The 23,674-nt window shown below is 45.4% G+C and overlaps 1 pseudogene; it reads right to left on the bottom strand.

The window, feature by feature from the left end:
• Positions 1 to 16,758: 16,758 nt before the first annotated feature.
• LOC137379301 (U2 spliceosomal RNA) lies at positions 16,759 to 16,867 on the bottom strand (annotated as a pseudogene).
• Positions 16,868 to 23,674: the final 6,807 nt, after the last annotated feature.

Raw genomic sequence — 23,674 nt, forward strand, 5'->3', positions numbered from 1 at the left:
TATATAAGTTGTTACGGTCAGGTGGGTGGTGGCATGGCTTGTTCCCATCATTCACCTCCCAACTGACCACAGCAAGTGTTTTTGTTACTAGGGTTTTAACCCCTTGTGTTTTATTTGTCAAATAAACACAGTGATAGGTTTTTTATGTAGGTTTAAAACAACAGATTAACTATTTATTGAACAATATTCATTCCTGAAATGGTCGCAACCGCACCACGCATGCATTCACTCACACACACTCACAAGAATAGAGAGGAAAAGGGTAAGTGGTTTGAAGCGAGTAGGTGTTCGGGTTCACGGTAAACCTATTGTATCTTCTCAGAGGACAGTTTCTCTTTTAAAGTTGCAGGCCTGGCTCTTTGTAGTTTTCTGGTGGTTAAGACTTTAGACTTGAGGTGGTGGTCACTTTCAGTTCCCTGCTGCACCACATTGAAGTGTAGAATTCGCAACAGAACTCCTTTCTTTTGGCTGGCCTTTCCACAGCCACTGGATGTGGAGCATGGCGACCCGAACCCAACCAGACAGCATGTCGGGTTCGGGTCGGGTCCTGCATTCGGGCTCTGGTCAGTCTGGGTCAGACACAGTGCTGCCTTTTGCTTGGAGGGAAAAGCTTCAAAATTTGAACAGCCAGGATGTCAAGGCGGGAAACGTGCATCCGGACTCTGCAGTAGTCTGCAGTGAGCAAGTGAGCATCTCCATTCCATACAAAGTAGAGCACAACCTCTTTGATATAATCAACTTCATTCCGGTAATAAGGTCAGGTCAGACGCAGGAAAAAAAATCAAAGGACTCGAGCCCTCGTTGGATGTGGTTCTGTCGGGCCTGGGTCGGGTTTCAGTTGCACACCCGAGCGGGCCTTTAACTGGATGGACTTCCTTTCTGTTTTCTTGTGATTCCTCTGCCCCTCCCTCTCCCTTTCTGGAGAGCTACCTTTTAAAGTAAAAATCTCTGTTTCTGTTAGGAGATGCATGGCCCCCTCCCTGTTGTGACTACACAATGGACCAGGATGTTGCTACTTCTCACTTTTTTTCAGAAGGACCCATACAATTCAGAAATGTCTCTGGATGGGCATAATTGACACCACCTAGCCTGGAATCATCCCTAAATCATCTAAATTCCAATCAATAAGACTCTAGTTTGTGTAATCGCTCCTCATAGTTTAACCCTTGGAGTCCAGTTATCATTCTGGTAATTCTTTGCTGCACTCCCTCCAATGCCAATATACCCTTCCTAAGGTATGTGCCAAAAATTGCTCTAAATGCTCCAGGTGTGGTCCAATCAGGGCATTGTAGAGCTGAAGCATGACTTCTAAGTCCTTGTGTTCCAGTTCTCGAAATATAAAGGCCAGCATTCCATTAGCTTTTTGGATTTATTTTTTGTTCCTCCCCATGACTTTTTAATCTATGTATATGGAACTCCACTGTTTTTACTTTTTCTACATTTAGAAAGTTCCATCCTTTTGTGGTCAAAGTGGATGATCTCTCACTTACCTATATTGAAATCCAGTTGCCAAACTTGGATATGTGGTTTTCGATCTCATCGAAGTCATCAGTGAATAACAGGTCTCAAAACTGATCCCTGTGGGGCACCACTAGTCACATCCTGCCAATTAGTGTAATTGCCTATTATCCCTACTCTGTCTCCTTCTGCTCAGCCAATCTCCTAACCAGGTCAATAATTTGAACTGATATACAAGAATGTTAAAGTTGCAGTTCATGGCTGAGGGACTTTGTTGAATGCCTTCTGGAAGTCCATACAACTAATATCTGCAGACATTCCCCTGTCCACTATTTCCATTATATCTTCAAAAAAAATTCAGTCAGGTTTGTCAGGCATGACCATGGTGACACACTCCAATCAGCTGAAAATTTTCAAGGTTTTCAGTCATTCCATCCTTAATTATAGACTCTTGTAATTTCTTGACAAAAGATGTTGCACTAAGTGGTCTATAGTGTCCTGGTTTCCTCCCTCATTTGCCTTAAATAGCAAAGTGATGTGTGCAATTCTTCAATCTAAAAGAACAGTTTTTGAATCAAGCGAACATTGTAAGATCATAGTTTGGGCATGTGCAATGTTCTCACATCATTCCTTTAAAGCCCTGGGAATTTCTCTCTCTTTGGTGCCATTATTTTCTTCATTACTGTTAATTTGCTTATGTTAATTTTATGGAATCCCTGTCCTGATTCAATATTTTCCTTAGGATGTCTGGCACTCTTCCTCTACTGTAAATACTGACACATCTGTCATTTCTTTATTTTCATTTATAACATCATTATTCATTGAGTTGCTCCTAAGCATCCTATTTTTCCCAATATGATTGTAAAAGTTTTTTGTTTTGATTTTGATATCCCTTGCAAATTTCTTTGCATAGTCCCTTTTTGCAGCTTTTACTATGTGTTTTATCATTCTTTCCAGTCCTTGTATCTTTCCCATTCATCGGTATCTGTTCTTTCTGGTAATCCAAGTTTCTCTCTTTTTGGCAAGTTGAGCTCTTGCCCCTTATGGGTATAAACTGGTTCTGTATCACACTTGAAGTCTTTTTGGACACTTCCCACTGACCATCTGCCGTTTTTACCCATTAACAGATTTTCACAGTTTACTGTGGACAGTCTCATCCTGTTGAAGTTGTCCTTGCCTAAATCTGGACTCTTAGCTGTTTTGCGTTTTTTCACTTTCAAACTCAATCATATTATGGTCAATATTCAGCTCTTAACTAAATCTGGCTCATTACTCGTTATTAAATCTAATATAGCTTGCCACTTTGTTGATTCTAGGACATATTGTTGCAGAAAACTATCCTGAACGCACTCAAGAAATTGATTGTTTCTGATATGAGCTCGTTTGTTTATCCCAAACTATGTGGAAGTAAAAACCCCCCAGTAAAACCACTCTGCCTTTATTACAAGCTTATCTTGCCTCTACATTTATACATACTGCCACTTCACAGCTGCTACCAGAAGGCCGATACAGAACTCTCACTAATGTCTTAAATCCTTTTCTATTTAATTCTACCCATCAAATCTCCAATGCCTGCTTACCTTTTGTTAATCCTTTCATATTGAAGTGATTTCATTGTTAATCATGAATGCTACTCCCCCCTACCAAATTCCCTATCATTCCTGTAGACCTTGTAACCTGATGTATTCAGTTCCCAGTCTCAAAATCACACACATTCACAGAATTGTTACTGTGCAGGAAGAAGCCATTCGGCCCATTGTGTCCACACTGTCTTGCAGCCTTCTCTCTAATGGTTAAGCTCTACCCTCCAAGTTGAATTTGTGCTTGCAGTTCATTCAATTTGTCTTTATACTCCGTGCATTTGTATAACGAATGCATATTGGGCCACGCACCCTAACCTGTCCTCCTCTGATATTTTTCTTGCACATTTCTGCACTTCTGGTGTTACGTTTGGAGTGTGCCAGTAGATCCATCCTGTAGTTTCAGCCATTTGTACATTTGTGCAACCTGTTTATTTGCTACACAACAGGGGTGTAGGATAATTATCCTTCATACCACTTTAGGAACAAATATGTATAGTCATGATAGCGAAGAAAATTGTCCATGCTTTTGGCCCCTGATCATTTCCCAGTAGATCATTGGTCAGTATACTTCTGTGGACATTAAGTGAGATCAAGACTAAACTTGGCTCTGGCATCCTAAATTAAATAGCTTATAATTTGCACATAATCTGGAATTGAAAGCTAGTCTCAGTAATAGTGTCGTGGAACTCTAATCGATTGAAGGAAATCTGCTGTCCTTACCTGGTCTGGCCTACATGTGACTCCAGACCCACAGCAATGTGGTTGACACTCAACTGTCCTCTGAAATGGTGTAGTAAACCACTCCGTCGTCGAGGGTAAATAGGGATGGGCAACAAATGCTGACCTGCCAGTGGCGCCACATCCCATGAAAAAATAACCAAAAATCTGAGCTCACATGAAGAACAATCTCTTAAGTGAGTACCTGTGGAATTATCAAGGGTCAATGCCTTCAGGAAATGAGAAATTGTTGGGGAAAGTATGTTGAGAAATTTTCAAGCTGTTTTCTTTGGGGAACTGAGTATTTTACATTTTTCTCTCCATGGGATCATTTTTAATGCATATAATAAAACCAACTCTGTGAACTTTCTTAATGTGAAAGTCAATTCTTTTCCAACAATAGATAATAACTTCTATAGTTTGAATAAGATCTAATAAATTTTGCCATCTTTCTATGGTAACCAAATTATTAACCCAAAATAGCAAGAGTGTATTAATAAAGGATGCTAAATTCAGGTTAACTGACATGATTTTGCTTTTTAAAAAAAAATTTGGGTCTACAAGAGGCATGTAATAATGAAGCAGCAATAAACATCCAGTCTTCTGATCCCGATAAAATCAAGAGCCATTTAGCTATTTAGAAAGTAATTCAGCTTTTAAATAGTGTTAATGTGGTTTATTAAAAATTGGTTTGAGGTCATTGATAGATTCCACCATTGACTGCTGTCAATCATACTTCATTTGCTTAGATTCAGGCAGAAGGTGGTCACTATACTGAGGAAAAGGGGTATTTGAGGGAATAAATGGAAACGAGCAATAAAAGGACATACGTGTTAACGAATTCCTTTTTCAGGGGAAAGTTGTGTAACTGCAAACTCCATAGTAACAGCTGTGACGAACAGCATAGTTACCACCAAAAAATACTCATGGTTGCTATGCTGCTCCTTATGGCTATAATAAAAAAGCACATGATACAGAAATCTAAAAATAATTCCAATGCGTAAGATTATGAATTTAGTAAGATGCTTGCCATTCTGTTCGAGTACATGTCATAATTATTGCTACCCTCCAGTAGCTGCACAACTGAACAGTGTAGAAATCTAGAATACATTTAATTGAACATGCTGCAAAATTATTGGTGTATGCTATAAACCGAAACTGTAATCTATTCAAGGTTTTTAAGGGAATAACTTGAACCCCAGCAACATGCTAGAGGTTGCCACAAATTTTAGGATTGGGGTAACAACTTAAGCTTAGAAGAAGGAAGGCACACAGGTCGTCTAGTGAATATGTGGAATGGGCTTCTTGGGATGAGTGAGGAAATCATTAAGGGAGAATTGGCTAGGTAGTTGAAGGATTACATTTTGGGTCCAAAGGGTGTGCAGTCTTTTCCAGTCTTCTATGCTCCTGTGTAACTCAATTAACATTGTTCTGTATTTTTTTTTTTTATTCATTCATGGGATGTGGGCATCACTGGCCAGGCCAGCATTTATTGCCCATCCCGAACTGCCATTGAGAAGGTGGTGGTGAGCTGCCTTCTTGAACCGCTGTAGTCCATTTGGGGTAGGTATACCCACAGTGCTGTTAGGAAGGGAGTTCCAGGAGTTTGACCCAGCGACAGTGAAGGAGCGGCGATACAGTTCCAAATCAGGATGGTGTGTGACTTGGAGGAGAATCTGCAGGTGGTGATGTTCCCATGTATTTGCTGCCCTTGTCCTCCCATTTGGAAACAAATGGACATATTAGCAAGAGGCAGCATGGTTTTGTGAAGGGGAGGTTGTGTCTCACTAATTTGATTGAGTTTTTTGAGGAAGTGACGAAGATGATTGAAGGAAGGGCAGTGGATATTATCTATATGGACTTCAGTAAAGCCTTTGACAAGGTCCCTCATGGCAGACTGGTACAAAAGGTGAAGTCACACTGGATCAGAGGGGAGCTGGCAAGATGGATACAGAACTGACTTGGTCATAGAAAACAGAGGGTAGCAGTGGAAGGGTGCTTTTCTGAATGGAGGGATGTGACTAGTGGTGTTCCGCAGGGATCAGTGCTGGGACCTTTGCTGTTTGTAGTATATATAAATGATTTTGAGGAAAATGTAGCTGGTCTGATTAGTAAGTTTGCGGACGACACAAAGGTTGGTGGAGTTGCGGATAGTGTTGAGGGTTGTCAGAGGATACAGCAGGATATAGATCGGTTGGAGACTTGGGCGGAGAAATGGCAGATGGAGTTTAATGCGGACAAATGTGAGGTAATGCATTTTGGAATGTCGAATGCAGGTGGGAAGTATACAGTAAATGGCAGAACCCTTAGGAGTATTGACAGGCAGAGAGACCTGGGCGGACAGGTCCACAGGTCACTGAAAGTGGCAACGCAGGTGGATAAGGTAGTCAAGAAGGCATAGGGCATGCTTGCCTTCATCGGTCGGGGCATAGAGTATAAAAATTGGCAAGTCATGCTGCAGCTGTACAGAACTTTAGTTAGACCACACTTAGAATATTGCCTGCAATTCTGGTCGCCACACTACCAGAAGGACGTGGAGGCTTTGGGAGGGTACAGAAGAGGTTTACCAGGATGTTGCCTGGTCTGGAGGGCATTAGCTATGAGGAGAAGTTGGATAAACTCGGATTGTTTTCATTGGAACGACGGAGGTGGAGGGGTGACATGATAGAGGTTTACAAAGTTATGAGTGGCATGGACAGAGTGGATAGTCAGAAGCTTTTTCCCAGGGTGGAAGAGTCAGTTACTAGGGGACATAGGTTTAAGGTGCGAGGGGCAAAGTTTAGAGGGGATGTGTGAGGCAAGTTCTTTACACAGAGGGTGGTGAGTGCCTGGAACTTGTTGCCGGGGGAGGTGGTGGAAGCAGGTACCATAGAGACGTTTAAGAGGCATCTTGATAAATACATGAATAGGATGGGAATAGAGGGATACGGACCCCGGAAGTGCAGAAGGTTTTAGTTTAGGCAGGCATCAAGAGCGGCGCAGGCTTGGAGGGCCGAATGGCCTGTTCCTGTGCTGTACTGTTCTTCTAGTTGGTAGAGGTCGCGGGTTTGGAAGGTGCTGTCTAAGGACCCTTGGTGCATTGCTGCAGTGCATCTTGTAGATGGTGTACACTGCTGCCACTGTGCACCGGTGGTGGAGAGTGTTTGTAGATGGGGTGTCAATCAAGCAGGCTGTTTTGTCCTGGATGGTGTCGAGCTTCTCGAGTGTTGTTGGAGCTGCACCCATCCAGGCAAGTGGAGAGTATTCCATCACACCCCTGACTTGTGCCTTGTAGATGGTAGACAGGTTTTGGGGAGTCAGGAGGTGAGTTACTCGCCTCAGGATTCCTAGCCTCTGACCTGCTCTTGGAGCCATGGTAGTTATATGGCTACTCCAGCTCAGTTTCTGGTCAATGGTAGCCCCTAGAATGTTGATAGTGGGGGAGTCAGTGATGGTAATGCCGTTGAATGTCAAGGGGAGATGGTTAGATTCTCTCTTGTTGGAGATGGTCATTGCCTGGCACTTGTGAGGCCTGAATGTTACTTGCCACTTCTCAGCCCAAGCCTGGATATTGTCCATTTCTACACAGACTGCTTCAGTATCTGAGGAGTCACGAATGGTGCTGAACACGGGTGCTCCGGTTTCCTCCCACATGCCAAAGACTTGCAGGTTGATAGATAAATTGGCCATTAGCAATTGACCCTAGTATAGGTAGGTGGTAGGGAAATATAGGGACAGGTGGGGATGTAGTAGGAATATGGAATTAGTGTAGGATTAGTATAAATGGGTGGTTGATGGTCGGCACAGACTTGGTGGGCCGAAGGGCCTGTTTCAGTGCTGTACCTCTAAACTAAACTAAACAAAACAATCATCAGCGAACATCCCCACTTCTGACATTATGATTGAAGGAAGGTCATTGATGAAGCAGCTGAAGATGGTTGGGCCTAGGACACTACCCTGAGGAATTTCTGCAGTGGTGTCCTGGAGCTCAGATGATTGAACTCCAACAACCACAACCATCTTCCTTTGCGTTAGGTGTGACTCCAGCCAGCGGAGGGTTTTCCCTCCCTGATTCCCATTGACCTCAGTTTTACTAGGGCTCCTTGATGCCATACTCGGTCAAATGCTGCCTTGATGTCAAGGGCAGGCACGCTCAGCTCTTTTGTCCACGTTTGAACCAAGGCTGTAATGAGGTCAGGAACTGAGTGGCCCTGGCAGAACCCAAACTGAGCGTCACTGAGCAGGTTATTGCTAAGCAAGTGCTGCTTGATGGCACTGTTGATGACACTTCCATCACTTTACTGATGATTGAGATGGGGCGGTAATTGGCCGGGTAAGACTTGTCTTGTTTTGTGTACAGGACATACCTGGGCAATTTTTCCACATTGCAGGGTAGATGCCAGTGTTGTAGCTGTACTGGAACAGCTTTGCTAGGGGCACGGCAAGTTCTGGAGCACAGGTCTTCAGTACTATTGCCGGAATATTGTCAGGGTATGGTAATAATGAAGTTTTTTTTAAAGTTGCTTTGTCAGTTACACAGCAGAGACACTTTCTATCCTGTCAAAGTTCAGGGGAATTGTGGGGCTTTTTTGGATGAAGGAGTTGAAATGGACTGAACGATCATTCTTGTCTGTGGCTAAATTTTAAAATCAGGTTTTCTGGGGTAAATTTTGAGATCCATGCTGCCAACATGATCGTTCTAATTGCAGTCAGAGCTCGTAAAATTGAGCATGTGCCTTTTGCACCTTATTGTTTCTTGCACAATTTTATAAGTTGCAATTTGGACCAAATAATGAGGCCATACTGCTGGTATGTTAACGTTGAAATGTTAACTCAGTCTTAAAGTTTGGCCCTCTGAATTTTGCAAGTTTAGGTTAGGTTCTGCTTACAATGAAGCTTGTTTATTTTTTTAAAAACTGGTTGCAACAGGAGTCCTGGAAGTTTGCCTGCTGAAGCATACTTAAAAGGTACGTTTTAGGAATTTTTTTTTTTGCAGTTTCATGTTCAGCTGGGTCCAAGTTTTGCTTTTATTGTCCCCGGCCATATGTATTTTCACTATTCTTGCTTACTACGACTTGTTGCTGCTTACAATGAGGCGAGGAAAGATGCTCCTTTGAAGGGTCCAATATACTGCATCGTTTAGATAAGGAAGTGGAGTTCATAAGGATACAACAAATGCAAGTTTAGTTTCTTGCAGTTTTTCAGATTTAGCAATTTGTTTACACAATGATTTTGTTCCTCCTTTAATTACTTTGTGTTATGTTTAAATCCGACAGGAATGCGAGCAAAGTGGTCCTGTGAACACTCTTGTCACTCAATGGCTGTTGGCTGCAACGCTTCTGATTCACTGCTATGCTCGCTACGGTGTATTCTAATTGGAAATGCAGGAAAATATGGCGTAAGTTATCAATGGTGATCCTGATGTGCTTGATGTATCTTACCAATATAGTCCTTAAAGGAAAATCCTGGGCCATTGACACAAATGAAAAAAAAATCCAATAAAGGCTTTTTTATAAATATTTTAATTCTTGCTGGATCAAGTGGTACCACTTTATTCATAGGAAGAATACTGCAACCCTTATCTACATTTATAAGATGAACCATTTATCATTTATTGGAACTTTCAATTCATGATTGTATTGTTAATCGGCACCTGTTTGTAGTTCTAATCATTACTTTTCCTTTCGTAATGAATCAACTTTTCACTTCTAAAGTGGTGTCTTGGAGACAATACTTTTCTGAAACCCTGCGTGACTCCATAATAGATCACAGAAATCCCCAAAGGAGATCATATGGAACCAATCTGTTGCATATTTGACAGGACTCTGGATAAATTTCAGTAAAAGCAGGCCGGTTGAGGAAGGAGATTCATTGGGTTTCTGTGTATACAGTAATGACTTGTTGATCCCTGGTAACCATATAACTGATTCTGTAGAACCACTGATCAATGGTTTTGAGTAGACTACTTTAGCAACGTAACTTAAAAATTTAATCTCTCTTTGGTTTATGGCAATAGCTGTCCATTGTATTACAGTAACGACATGTCCATACTAGTGGTTTGTTTCTGTTTTCCTACAATTAACATAGTTAAGATTTCCCCATAGTGAGCAGGAATTAAGAAAATTGGAATCAAGTTAACTCATGTAACTTGTGTGCGCCACTCAGTAGTGAGTACAGAGCATTATTAATGGAGGTCTTGAAGCTTGTTAGTTTATAGTGAGTAGTTGGACAGCACACACCAGGAAGGACCCCAATTTTATACCTGACCTGTTAAATTAATTACCTCTGTGTAGGCAGCAATAGAGGTACTAGAATATCCTGGGTTCACTTTGGAAAGGAAATAGTTACCAGTGTGTATGCTCCTGATCACTGTCTAGCAACCCCTGCTTGAGTGTGGGAACTAATGGTCTGAAATTGTATAGTCCCAATACAGTTGCACTCTGCACAGTGTAGTCTGTACCACCGTCATGCTGAGAGAGACTTCCCCAGTTTATGCAAGGTCTCTTCATTTGCATAATTTGTGTAATGTTTTGGGAGCACAGAAGTCCGGAAGGGTGGAATTTTCTGCACCTTAGAATTGCATCTGCATTTTCTGTTGTGGAGGAAAAAGCTTCTGTTGATTCCAGGATTGCAGCAAGTGTTGTAGAAATGAGCCAGAGATCTAACAATTCCCAGGGTAGAGGCAGGACAGCTTCCCCAAACAAGCAGCATTGGAGGGCGTATTGAGAAATGTGCTGGCATGGACATGCCACTTTTTGTTATAAAGAGCAGTCTTCTTAGAAAAATGCAGTCAGGGTTACATGGGAAGAGGTGGCAGAGTAGATGAATCCTATCTCTGCAGTTAAAAGGACAGTTTCCCACATGAGGAAGGAAACAATACCCTCAAGAAGGTAAAGTAAGTGAGTGTACAAATTTTTAGTGATCTACAATACCAGCCTGGAACACTAATATACTTTCACTTTAATTCTGAACAGCGGAGGGCACAGCTGTTATTTTCTTTTGAAGTGTTTGCACCCCTCAACATGCCAAACCAGGATGTTGAGTTGACAGGCCTTGAATGTCTGCAAACTTTGTCTGAAACATCAGTTATCTTTTTTTAATTCATTCACTGGGTGTGAGCATTGCTGGTAAGGGCAGTGTTCATGGCCCATCTCTAATTACCCTTAAGATAGTGGTGAGCTGTCGCCTTGAACTAGTGCAGTCCGTGTGGCGAAGCAGCTCCCAAAGTACTATTGGATAGGGAGTTCCAGGATTTTGACCTAGTGACAATGAAGGAATGGTGATATATTTCCAAGTCAGGATGGCGTGTGATTTGGAGAGGAACTTGGAGGTGATGGTGTTCCCATACACTTGCTGTCTTTGTTCATTTAAGGTAGTAGAGACCGTGCTTTTTGGAGGTGCTGTCAAAGAAGCTTTGGAGAGATGCTGCAGTGCATCTTGTAGATGCTACACGCTGCAGCGACCTTGCACCATATTTGTTTGAAGTGATTAGATTTAGTTGTGTAACTGAGGTTTTTGCAATTTATCCTTCAGCAGTTTTAGATAGGGAAATCTTTGGCTTCCCTTCTGTAGTGGGGATCATCATGGGAATTCCCATACATATCCTGGGCATTCAGGATAAGGCTACACCAAAGAAGTTTAACTACCCTGTGCCCTTCTGCCAGTATCTACTGAGCACACCACTCCCTCTGATGTCTCAAGGAGAGTTGTACTTAATGAAACTGTTTCAATAAGGAGGCACAGAAGGAACTCTGTCTCCTGTTGCAAACTGATCACCAAACTTCCTCAAACTCAAAAATCAAAGAATAGATTAACCAAAACATAAAACATTATTTTTTATTTCCAAAATATACTTTATTCATTACAATCTGTAAAAAAAAAATACATTACCAAACAGTTTCAAACAGCACCAAGTCAAAAAATACAAACAGTGCAAAGGTGGTCAGTTTCCTTCAATGCAATCATGAGTTGCCTCACAACCCTTCCATTTCATTTGTTATGCCAAATACATTTTCATATTTTACAGCAAACAAAATTTTCCCGATACAGTTCGAGGGGTTTCCCATGGATCCAGCCCCTCCGTTCAGCTTGGTGGGGGGACCTTACACTGTGGTCTTTCCCCATTGAGCCTTTGCTGTGGCTGCCCCAAGCTTTAGTGCGCCCCTCAGCACGTAGTCCTGGACCTTGGAATGTGCCACTCTGCAAAATTCGGTCGTGGACAACTCTTTGCGCTGGAAGACCAGCACGTTTCGGGCAGACCAAAGGGCGTCTTTCACCGAATTGATAGTCCTCCAGCAGCAGTTGATGTTTATCTCGGTGTGCGTCCCTGGGAACAGCCTGTAGAGCAGACTCCTGTGTTACAGAGCTGCTTGGGATGAACCTTGACAAAAACCACTGCATCTCTTTCCACACCTGTTTTGCAAAGACACATTCCAGAAGGAGGTGGGCAACCGTCTCTTCCCCACCACAGCCACCGCGGGGAGGGGTGCGACTTCGGGCGTGCAGGAAGGATCTGACGGGGAGGGCTCTTCTCACCACCAGCCAAGCTACATCTTGGTGCTTGTTTGAAAGTTCTGGTGATGAGGCATTCCACCAAATGACTTTGGCGGTTTGCCCGGGGAACCATCCGACCGGATCCACCATCTCCTTTTCCTGTAAGGCCTTGAGGACATTCCGTGCAGACCACTGCCTGATGGATCGGTGGTCAAAGGTGTTTTTCCGCAGAAACTGCTCCACGAAGGATAGGTGGTATGGCACAGTCCAACTGGATGGAGCGTTCCGCGGCAATGTGACCAGGCCCATCCTTTGCAACACCGGGGACAGATAGAACCTCAGCACGTAGTGACACTTGGAGTTTGCGTACTGGAGGTCTACACACAGCTTGATGCAGCCTCGCACGAAGGTGTTCATCAGGATGAGGACGACGTTGGGTACATTTTTCCCGCCCTTATCCAGAGGTTTGAACATCGTGTCCCTCCGGACCCGGTCCATTTTAGATCCCCAGATGAAGTGGAAAATGGCTCAGGTGACCGCCACAGCGCAGGAGTGGGATATAGGCCAGACCTGCGCCACGTACAGCAACAATGTGAGTGCCTCGCACCTGATGAGCAGGTTCTTACCCACAATGGAGAGGGATCGCTGCCCCCACATTCTCAGCTTGTGTTGTCCCTTGGCTACCCGCTCCTCCCAGGTTTTGGTGCACGCCCCGGCCCTTCCGAACCATATCCCCAGCACCTTCAGGTAGTCTGACCTGACAGTGAAGGGGACAAAGGATCGGCCAGCCCAGTTCCCAAAGAACATGGCCTCGTTCTTGCCGTGGTTAACTTTGGCTCCCGAGGCCACTTCGAACTGGTCGCAGATGCTCATCAGTCTTCTGCACGGACAGCGGATCCAAGCAGAAGACGGCGACATCATCCATGGACAGGGAGGTTTTAACCTGAGTGCCTCCACTGCCTGGGATTGTCACCCCTCTTATGCTCGCATCCTTCCTAATAGACTCAGCAAAGGGTTCAATACAGCAAACAAACAAGACCGGGGAGAGAGGACAGCCCTGTCTGACTCCAGATTTGATCGGGAAACTTTCTGATTCCCACCCATTGATTGAGACTGCGCTGCTGATGTTTGTGTAGAGCAGTTGGATCCAATTGCAGATTCCCTCCCCAAACCCCATTTTGGAAAACACGTCCATCATGTAGGTGTGCGATATCCTGTCAAAAGCCTTCTCCTGGTCCAGGCTGATGAGGCAGGTGTCCACCCTCCTGTCCCGTACGTAGGCGATCGTATCCCTGAGTAGCGCGAGACTATCGGAGATCTTCCTGCCGGGTACAGTGCAGGTCTGATCAGGGTGGATCACCAACTCCAGAGCAGACTTGACTCGACTGGCTATGACTTTGGACAGAATCTTGTAGTCAACATTAAGCAGTGAGATGGGTCGCCAATTTCTGATTTCTGCCCTCACCCCTTCCGCTTGTAGATGAGGGTGATGATGCCTTTCCTCATGGATTCTGACATGCTACCGGCCAGGAGCATACTCTCGTATACTTCCAGTAGGTCCGGGCCGACCCAGTCCCACAGGGCCGAATACAACTCAACCGGTAAGCCATCGCTTCCGGGCGTTTTACTCGTCTCGAAGGACTCGACGGCCTTTGTCAGCTCGTCCAGAGTTAGCGGCTTGTCCAGTCTCTCCATCCTGCTGTCATCCAAGACCTCTGTGATAGATGACAGGAAGGACTTGGAGGCTCTGCTGTCTGTGGGCTTCGCGTCATACAGCCCAGCATGAAAGGACTTGCTGATCCGTGGTATGTCGGACCGCGGAGACGTTACCGAGCCATCCTGTTCCTTCAGGCTGCTGTGTACCTTTTGAAAGAAGTAACACAAGCACGTCTCATCCTGCTCAATGGAGCGGACTCTGGACCCGAAGATGATCTTGGAGGCCTCCATGGCAAAGTGCGAGGCCTACTGGCTCTTCACCTCTTGGAGGTCCTCCTTGACCTTGACCCCCATTGACTGCAACCGGAGCAGATTTTGCATACTTTTCTGGAGTCGGGACATTTCCCTTTGTCTCTCTCTCGCCCTCTGAACACTTTTGAGGATAAAGAACCTCTTGATGTTCTCCTTGATTGCTTTCCACCAGTGAACTGGAGACTCAAAGAGGGGTTTCACGGCCCTCCAACCTTTGTAATCCCTTTTCAGTTCCTCAATGTTCTCTGGGGTTAGCGGTATAGCATTGAGCTTCCACGTCCCCCTGCCAACCCGCTAGTCGTCCTGTAAGTGACTGTCGGCCAGTAAGAGGCAGTGGTCGGAGAAGAACACCGGCTTGACTTTGGTGGATCAGACCGTGACAGCACAGGACACAAACAGGAAGTCAATCCTGGAACGGGCAGACCCGTCCGATCTTGACCATGTGCATCTACGCTGCACTCCGCCTGCAGGTTTGCTGAAGACGTCGTGCAGCTTAGAAACAGTTAAAGATGCCATCAGGAATCTAGACGTAGCGTCCAGTTTGCTGTTGTCTCTGCCGGATCGTCCAGCTGCGTGGATGATACAGTTGAAATCACCGCCTAGAATGACCGGCCTGGACATCGCCAGCAGCAGTGGGAGCTGCTGGAAGACGGTCAGCCGCTCGCTGAGTTGTACCGGGGCGTACACGTTGATCAACCGGAGCGGAGCGTTGTTGTACATTACGTCTGCTACGAGGAGGCGACCACCCACTACCACCTCAACTTCAGAGATGGTGAAGTTACCTCCCTGCAGCAGAATACCCAAGCCGGAGGAACGGCAATCATTACCCCCTGACCAGATCGATGGCCTGTGGGCCCACCATCGCGACCATTGCCTGTAGGTGCTGAGGTGTGGTATTCCACACTTCAACAGAAACAGTAGGTCGGCTTTGACCTTGGCGAGGTAATCCAAGGTTGAAACACATCGTGTAGTGGATTTAATGCTACGCACATTAATGGAAGCAATCCTTGTACCCATTTTTTAAAAGTTGGTTGTTGCTTCCCATACCATTTGTCCTTGCTGGTCCCAGTCCTTCAGGATGTTCCTGCATACCCATTGTGTGCGCAAGCTGTTTCACATTAGTTGGGCTCAGAAACCCCTCCTGGTTTTTCATGCAGTGTTTGTTCCGCTGGGGTGACATTGGGGGGGTCTTGTAGGCAGCAAGGATTGGGTTGTCCTCTGCTGTTCCCCTCTGTTCCTCCTCGAAAACATCACTGCTCCCGGCTTCCCGGAGCTGAGGTGCGTCAGACGTGTCTTTGCTCTCGGTGTCCCGGAGCTGGGATGCGCTGGCCATGTCGCTAGGTGTGGCGCTTTGGGTTTGGGGCACGCCGGGCCCATCACAGCTTCCAGTGCCCGGGGCATGGGGGGTTTTATCTTCCAGCTCCTTTGAGTTCTGCCGCCTCTTGAAGGGGCCGTCATTCCAGCACTTCCTCGTCCAGTGATGAGGAGCTGCTGTAGTCTGTCTCAGACGGTAACCTCCTCTTGCCACTGGTTTGGGTGGTGGCCTGTTCCGCTTTTGGAGGTCTTTTCTTTGTGGTTCTCCTTTGTACCACCTGTTTGTCCATCTGCTGCCTCCTCCTCCATTGATTCTGTCTGTGGAGGAGGGGTTTCCGGGTGCAGCGTAGGTGCTGGGTCGCTGGTTTCAGCGGCCTCCCCTTTCTTCTCCTTCTCAGGTATACTTTCCTCGCTGCGGAAAAGGTTGCTTGTCTCCTTTCCAGCACCGGACGCCTTCGTCGTACCTTCTCCTGGCCTTTCCTTGGACCTTGCCGTCTGAGCATAACTGAAGCAACGTTTGGGGCAGGTTTTGTAGAGGTGGCCTGCCGCCCCGCAGAAGTTGCAACACTTAGTCTGCTTACAGTCCTTGGTCTGATGGCCTTCCTTCTTGGAGTTCTTGCAGACAACCGTGCTGCAGTTAACAGCCACGTGACCAGATTTGCCACAGGTGCGACAAACTCTGGGCTGCCCAGTGTAGACCAAGAAGCCTCGACTTCACCCGATAGCGAAGCTGGAGGGAGGGTGGATCATGGCTCCATTGGCATCGACCTTCAAGGTCACCTTGACCTGCCGCTTGCTGGTCCAAATCCCAAAGGGGTCCTTGACATCAGTGCTGCTGCCGGCTACCTCGATGTACCTGGCGAGAAAGATGAGTACATCCACCACAGGAACATGGGGGTTGTCGAGGTGAATTGTCACCACCCGGTCACGTTGTGACGGAAGCATGAAGAGTGGCTCTCCTGTGAGGATCGACAGTGTCACCCGGTCCCCTTTCTCCTTGAACGCCTTCGGGAACTTGATGCATCCCGCCACATTCTTGAACGTCACATCGAAATATCCACTGCTGGGGATGTCCTGCAGGCAGAAGATGTCCGTAGCTTGAAATCCACAGCAATCAATGAGAATTTTCTTGATGAAGAAGGTGCGATCGACCGGTGCATCTCCTTCCTTGTCCCTCACGACCACCCGAACGGTGTTCCGCACTCCCTGGCCTGACGCTCCAAGATTGGTTATAGCCATTTTACTCAAAGCCTACCCAGGATCAAAAGCCACTGATCATAGTTTCTTCTCTACCAAGTAAGTACTGATAAGAACAGATACTACACTTGATCTTAGCCAAAAGGCTGAGAAGCGAACATAAAACATTTTTTTTAATTTCCAAAATATACTTTATTCATAAAAATCTGTAAAAATTACATTGCCAAACAGTTTCCAAACAGCACCAAAAAATACAAACATTGCAAGGGAGATCAGTTTCCTTCAATACTGTCATGAGTTTCTTCCCAACCCTTCCGTTTCACAATTGTCATGCCAATTACAGTTTTACATTTACAGCAATTGAAAATATTAACTATACAGTTCGAGGGGTTTCCCATGGATCCAGCCCCTCAGTTCAGCTTGGTGGGGGGACCTGACACTGTGGTCTTTCCCCATTGAGCCTTTGCTGTGGCTGCCCCAAGCTTTAGTGCGTCCCTCAGCACGTAGTCCTGGACCTTGGAATGTGCCAGTCTGCAACATTCGGTGGTGGACAACTCTTTGCGCTGGAAGACCAGCAAGTTTTGGGCAGACCAAAGGGCGTCTTTCACCGAATTGATAGTCCTCCAGCAGCAGTTGATGTTTGTCTCGGTGTGCGTCCCTGGGAACAGCCCGTAGAGCACAGACTCCTGTGTTACAGAGCTGCTTGGGATGAACCTCGACAAAAACCACTGCATCTCTTTCCACACCTGCTTTGCGAAGACACATTCCAGGAGGAGGTGGGCGACCGTCTCTTCCCCACCACAGCCAACGCGGGGGCACTGTGCGGAGGGGGGGGGAGACTTCTGGTGTGCATGAAGGATCTGACGGGGAGGGCCCTTCTCACCACCAGCCAAGCTACGTCTTGGTGCTTGTTTGAAAGTTCTGGTGATGAGGCATTCCGCCAAATGACTTTGGCGGTCTGCTCGGGGAACCATCCGACAGGATCCACCGTCTCCTTTTCTCGTAGGGCCTTGAGGACATTCCGTGCAGACCACTGCCTGATGGACCGGTGGTCAAAGGTGTTTTCCCGCAGAAACTGCTCCACGAAGGATAGGTGGTACGGCACGGCCCAACTGCATGGAGCCTTCCGCGGCAATGTGCCCAGGCCCATCCTTCGCAACACCGGGGACAGATAGAACCTCAGCACGTAGTGACACTTGGAGTTTGCGTACTGGAGATCTACACACAGCTTGATGCAGCCGCACACGAAGGTGGTCATCAGGATGAGGGCCACGTTGGGTACATTTTTCCCGCCCTTGTCCAGAGATTTGAACATCGTGTCCCTCCGGAACCGGTCCATTTTAGATCCCCAGACGAAGCGGAAAATGGCTCGGGTGACTGCCACAGCGCAGGAGTGGGGTATGGGCCAGACCTGCGCCACGTAGAGCAACAACGTGAGCGCCTCGCACCTGATGATCAGGTTCTTACCCACAATGGAGAGAGATCGCTGCCCCCACATGCCCAACTTTTGTCGTACCTTGGCTACTCGCTCCTCCCATGTTTTGGTGCACGCCCCGGCCCTTCCGAACCATATCCCCAGCACCTTCAGGTAATCTGACCTGACGGTGAAGGGGACAAAGGATCGGTCAGCCCAGTTCCCAAAGAACATGGCCTCGCTCTTGCCGTGGTTAACTTTGGCTCCCGAGGCCACTTCGAACTGGTCGCTGATGCTCATCAGTCTGCGCACGGACAGCGGATCTGAGCAGAAGACGGCGATGTCATCCATGTGCAGGGAGGTTTTGACCTGAGTGCCTCCGCTGCCTGGGATTGTCACCCCTCTTATGCTCACATCCTTCCTAATAGACTCAGCAAAGGGTTCAATACAGCAAACAAACAAGACCGGGGAGAGAGGACAGCCCTGTCTGACTCCAGATTTGATCGGGAAACTTTCCGATTCCCACCCGTTGAAGCGAACATAAAACATCATTGAATAAAGTGGTTTAACTTGTATTTTTTTACAGTAGATGCCTCATTGCCACCATGCCTACCCCAGTGTCTCTCAATGCCATTTAGGTGATGAGGGCCAGGGTTGCCAGTTGTGCTTGGCTGCATTGTGGGACTGAGGTGGGCCTTGTTTCGGGGTTTCTGAGTCCTGAGAGGACTCTTTGGCAAGCTACATCAGCATTGGTGGTATGAGGCCACTTTAGTTGAGCATTCTGATGCTTACATCTGCGAGAACTGGCTTCTGGGAAGTTTACATAAGCTGTCATCAGGAGAGAGCACAGCAAACTGAGCTTGATCCATGCTGTTTGTGCTGGAAGAGATCTTTTATAGTATCAGCATAGATAAAAGCCCTGACACATGTTTCTGAAGTTCCTGGAAACCACTTTCCATTATTCTCTCCAAATGGACCCCTGAGGCCTGAAGGTTTGGGGTGGTGATGCACTGGAGATCTTTCTGTTCAAGCTGCCACCTCTCACTTCAGTACTGCATGTATCAAATTCGTCTCCGATATTGGCACTGATGGTTTCTGTTGTGTCTCTGCACCCCAATGTCATCCTACTTCCACCATCAACTTCTCTGGCACTATCATGGCAAACGAAGTGCCACACATGTGAAGAAAATTCTGGGAAGGGTCATCAGAGTAGGCACCTTACTGTGACTGCTCTGATGAGATTGTTGAACTACTTCCTGCACTGCAGAGGAGTCTTGGAGGTCAGGGAGATGGCACCTCCTTCCACAGCCACCTCCAAACACCAAGTGCATACTCCACATTTTTTGGTAAGTCTCCAGCCCCCACCTGTCAAACTGAGTCTCTGTAATCTGTATCTCCAGAATAAAGACAGCTCTGGCTCCCTAAGACTTGCTGCTCATTTCTTCAGTCTGGCTAGCACCTTTGTTGTCCAGCATGCTTGTTTCCTTCAGTGCTCCCATTGCCCTGTTGAGCAGCAGCATGTTTTATATCAAGTTGATCCACTGGTTCTTTGCCTCTCTTCCAGGTATTTCCAGGCTCCTACAGTTCCCACTTCCCTTTACCCCCCCCCCCCCCACCACCCTGTCCGGGAATATTCCCCAGCTTCATAGTCCCATATGGTGACTTGTATCAGAGTTGAACTATTTTTCACCCTCCCCAGCATACCTGAGGCATGTAGGGTGTACTTGCACACCTCTTTCCTGTAACCTAGTCATAAATGGTGAGTCAGCATCGTCATCTGGTGATGGGCCAAGGTTCCACTCCACCGAAGGCCTGCTGTCTCTTGCTTTTGCTTCTACAAGAAAACACTCTGCTTCCATTTTATTGCTCCATAGTAGTATCACTGAAAATGGCAAACAACTATGTGGAAAATTTGGACTCGCATTAATTTCCAAACATGTCATGACATAACATATTAGGATTTAAGCACATTGTATCACTCTTTCTTCCAAATAAAACTCTTCAGTGGAGGCAGTGTCTTGAACTGGAGTTTTTGCAGAAACATCGATCTTGTTTGCATTTTGTACATTTACAGAACCACAAATGTTCTATAATCTAGATTAATATTCTTCCAAAAGAAAGTATCCTCCTTGTCTATTCGTTCAGCCATCCACAAGCTGTCATTGGAAATCTATTCATTTGGTGGTGCTCTATGAACTGGTAAATCCAGATTGAGTTAATCTTATTAACATGCAATAGAGGTTAAGAGCACTCATCATGTCCTTCCCACCTGTGAGACTCCTTTTCACTTCCACAACATTGCTGATGATTTTGTGATGACTTAATTGGATAGATTTTGCACTGAGTTGTGTCGGTGTGAAGTCATGGGATTCAAATTATTTGGCAAATGCGCCTTAGGCATGATCATGGCTGTGCTCAATTCTTTCTGCCCATGCTTTTCCAGCTAACATTTTAAGTACTACAGTGCTTGCACACACTAAATACCATGGCTTTCGTAAGGCCACAGAATGCATGCCATATTATTTAAATACTTTGCATCGTTTTATGGCTTTTGTGCAGCAGTGTGCATTTTTTCTTCAAAGCTCATTTTGAATGCTTTTTTTCTCATTGCAATACAGTATGTTTTAGTACTATGTTTTTATTCATTCTTTCAATATTTATTGAATTTTATTATATAATACTGGAAAGTACAGCATTTAAAGGACTTCAGAACCCAAACCCGTAAGAATGCACATGAAAAATCCCTGTGCAGTACCATCTTTCATTGGTGCTTAGGACCTACAAGGCATTTAGGTGCAAGCTGCAGATGCTTGTGGAGAATGTCAAGTCAGTTTGCACATGATGCAAATACCTTATTCCATGTTTAAAATGGGACAAGATGAAAGTCAGCAGGCCAGAGAGATTATCAGGCACCATAGATACATTAGTTGCATCTGTCATTATCGCACCATCCATATCTTCATACCTTAATGCATATATTTTAAAGCTGAAATGCATTTTGCCCATATCTGTGGCCACTTTAAATTTTCACAGAAGCCCTTTAAGGATGGTGGGTATTCTGCCCATTCAGGAGTTGGTATAGATCAGAATGGTCCAGGCGACTGTGTTCTTGTTCGTAACTCAGGATGGTTATTTCATTTTTAGCCATTCTTTGATCTTTGTGAAAATACTTTTCCGATTTGATTCTACAGTCTTCCTGTCATGCATTTGCACAATATTCTATTACTGTAGGTTGGAACATAGGAGCAGGATTAGGCCATTCAGCCCATCGTGCCTGCTCCGCCATTCAACTAGATCATGGCTGATCGACCTCAAAGCCACTTTCCCGTGCTATCCCCATATCCCTTGATGTCATTAGTATCCAGATATCCATCAATTTCTGTCTTGAACATGCTCAATGATTGAACTTCCACAGCCCTCTGGGGTAGAGAATTCCAAAGAATCACCACCCTCTGAGTGAAGAAATTCCTCCTCAGAGTCTTAAATGGCCTACCCCTTGTTCTGAGTATGTCCCCTGGATCTAGACTCACCAGCCAGAGGAAACATCTTATCTACATCCACCCTTCACGCCCTGTAAGAATTTTGTAAGTTTCAAAAAGATTACCTCCCATTCTTCGAAACTCTCGAATACAGGCCCAATTTCCTCAATCCCACCATCCCAGGAATTAGTCTGGTGAACCTCTGTTGCACTTCCTCTATGGCAAGTAAGATAAGTTTATCTTTGATCTTATTGCTTAGTCATCTCCCCTTAATATCCAATCCCAATAGGTTTGCTGCCACTTCAGTTTGTCTCCGTTCATGATAGCCTTGCATCTGCTCCTTCCTATTGCCCTCTGTTGTCGAAAGCATTTATAAAGAAAAAAGGAAGGCTTACATTTACATAGTGTCTTTTACTATCACCAGGTATCTCATAACGCTTCACAGCCCAATGCAGTGCTTCTGAGGAGTGTGTATGTCCACTTCAGGGAGGCTTTCTATTCCACTGTTAAGTCTATATCCATCTTTTAAATATTATTTCAGTTTGCATAGGTTTCTGAATCCAGTTTGAGGGCTTAGCTACTGTGAAGTAAAAATGTCTAACTTAAATATTTACCTGATTATTGATATTGAGCTGAGGTTTAGGATGTGAACTATGGCTTATGGCTTGGGGCTATGGGTTAAGATTTAGGGTGACGGGTGGACCTGATCTTAGGGTTCAGGTGAATTTAACTGAAATAAATGTTTATTTTGAAGGGGCAGCTCTGTACTAAAGGCACTTGCTGGGTAAAGGGGAATTTTTTGAGGAGGTGATGTGCTTCAGGATGTCCTTGGGACTCTCCACTGTTACAGCCAAGCTGCTGCTGCTCCTTGCCACTGAACTTGAAACAAACCATTCTGTTCAGAGATTGGATTGTACAGGATATATTTCTACGGTGCTATGACTTGGTACAGGATACATTTCTGAATGAAATTTATCCAAACTAGTGGATTTCCTATGATTCTGTTCATGGTAAATTGGATATGTTCTTTTGTAAGGATAGGAGCATTATACTACATAATAAATGTATTATTGTGCTGGTATATTTTTGCCATAGTTGGAAATAAAATGAAGGTTGTTTAAATATAAAAACTAAATTGAAATCAATATAATTCAACTAATTGTGTAATTTAATCTAATTATCTATTTAGATATTTATATATAATTTATGTTGCCTTACACTTACCTTCCGGGAGCGGACCTGAAGGGAGAACACCGAGAGAGGAGCCGATAAATAGAGCATAAGGATCGCGGCCTAGTCACTTACCTTCCAGGAGCGGAGAGCAGTCCAGGCGCGCTGGAGTTTTTGAAAAAAAAAGTCTTGACATCACAGGAAAGCTGCAAGGTGATTGGTTGGGTAAGTAACAGCTGTTCGTGCCTGTAAATAGCTTTTAAAAAAAAAAATCAGGAAAAGTTCTTTTTTTGGGGGGAAAAAACCTTAAAACCTACTTTATCAGTGATAAGGTTATTACTACTAAAGTGTGTTTTTTTTTAAATAGTGTAATTTATTAAGGACTTTAGATTGTAGTGGGTAGTGTTTGGAACAGAACAAGGCCCCTAGTGTAATTAGTATTTTTTTAATTAAAGGGAGTAACTAAGTAATCTAAAGGTAAGTCATGGCAGGAGAGCTCGCACCCATATGCTCTTCCTGTGCAAGGGGGGAAATCGGACGCTTCCAGCGTCCCCGACGACCATGTGTGCAGGAAGTGTATCCATCTGCAGCTACTGGCTACCCGCATTATGGAGCTGGAGCTGTGGGTGGATTCACTGTGGAGCATCCGTGATGCTGAGATCGTCATGGATAACAGATTTAGCGAGGTGGTCACACCGCAGGCAATAGCTGCAAAGGCAGGAAGGGAATGGGTTACCACGAGGCAGTGAAGAGGAAGGCAGGTAGTGCAGGAGTCCCCTGTGGCCGTCCCCCTCTCAAACAGATATACCGCTTTGGATACTTTTGGAGGAGAAGGTTCAGGGAAAAGCAGAAAGAGCCATGTTCATGGCACCATGGGTCGCTCTGCTGCACAGGAGGGGAGG

The sequence above is a fragment of the Heterodontus francisci genome, chromosome 17, assembly GCF_036365525.1.
Source record: "Heterodontus francisci isolate sHetFra1 chromosome 17, sHetFra1.hap1, whole genome shotgun sequence".
Taxonomy (NCBI): domain Eukaryota; kingdom Metazoa; phylum Chordata; class Chondrichthyes; order Heterodontiformes; family Heterodontidae; genus Heterodontus; species Heterodontus francisci.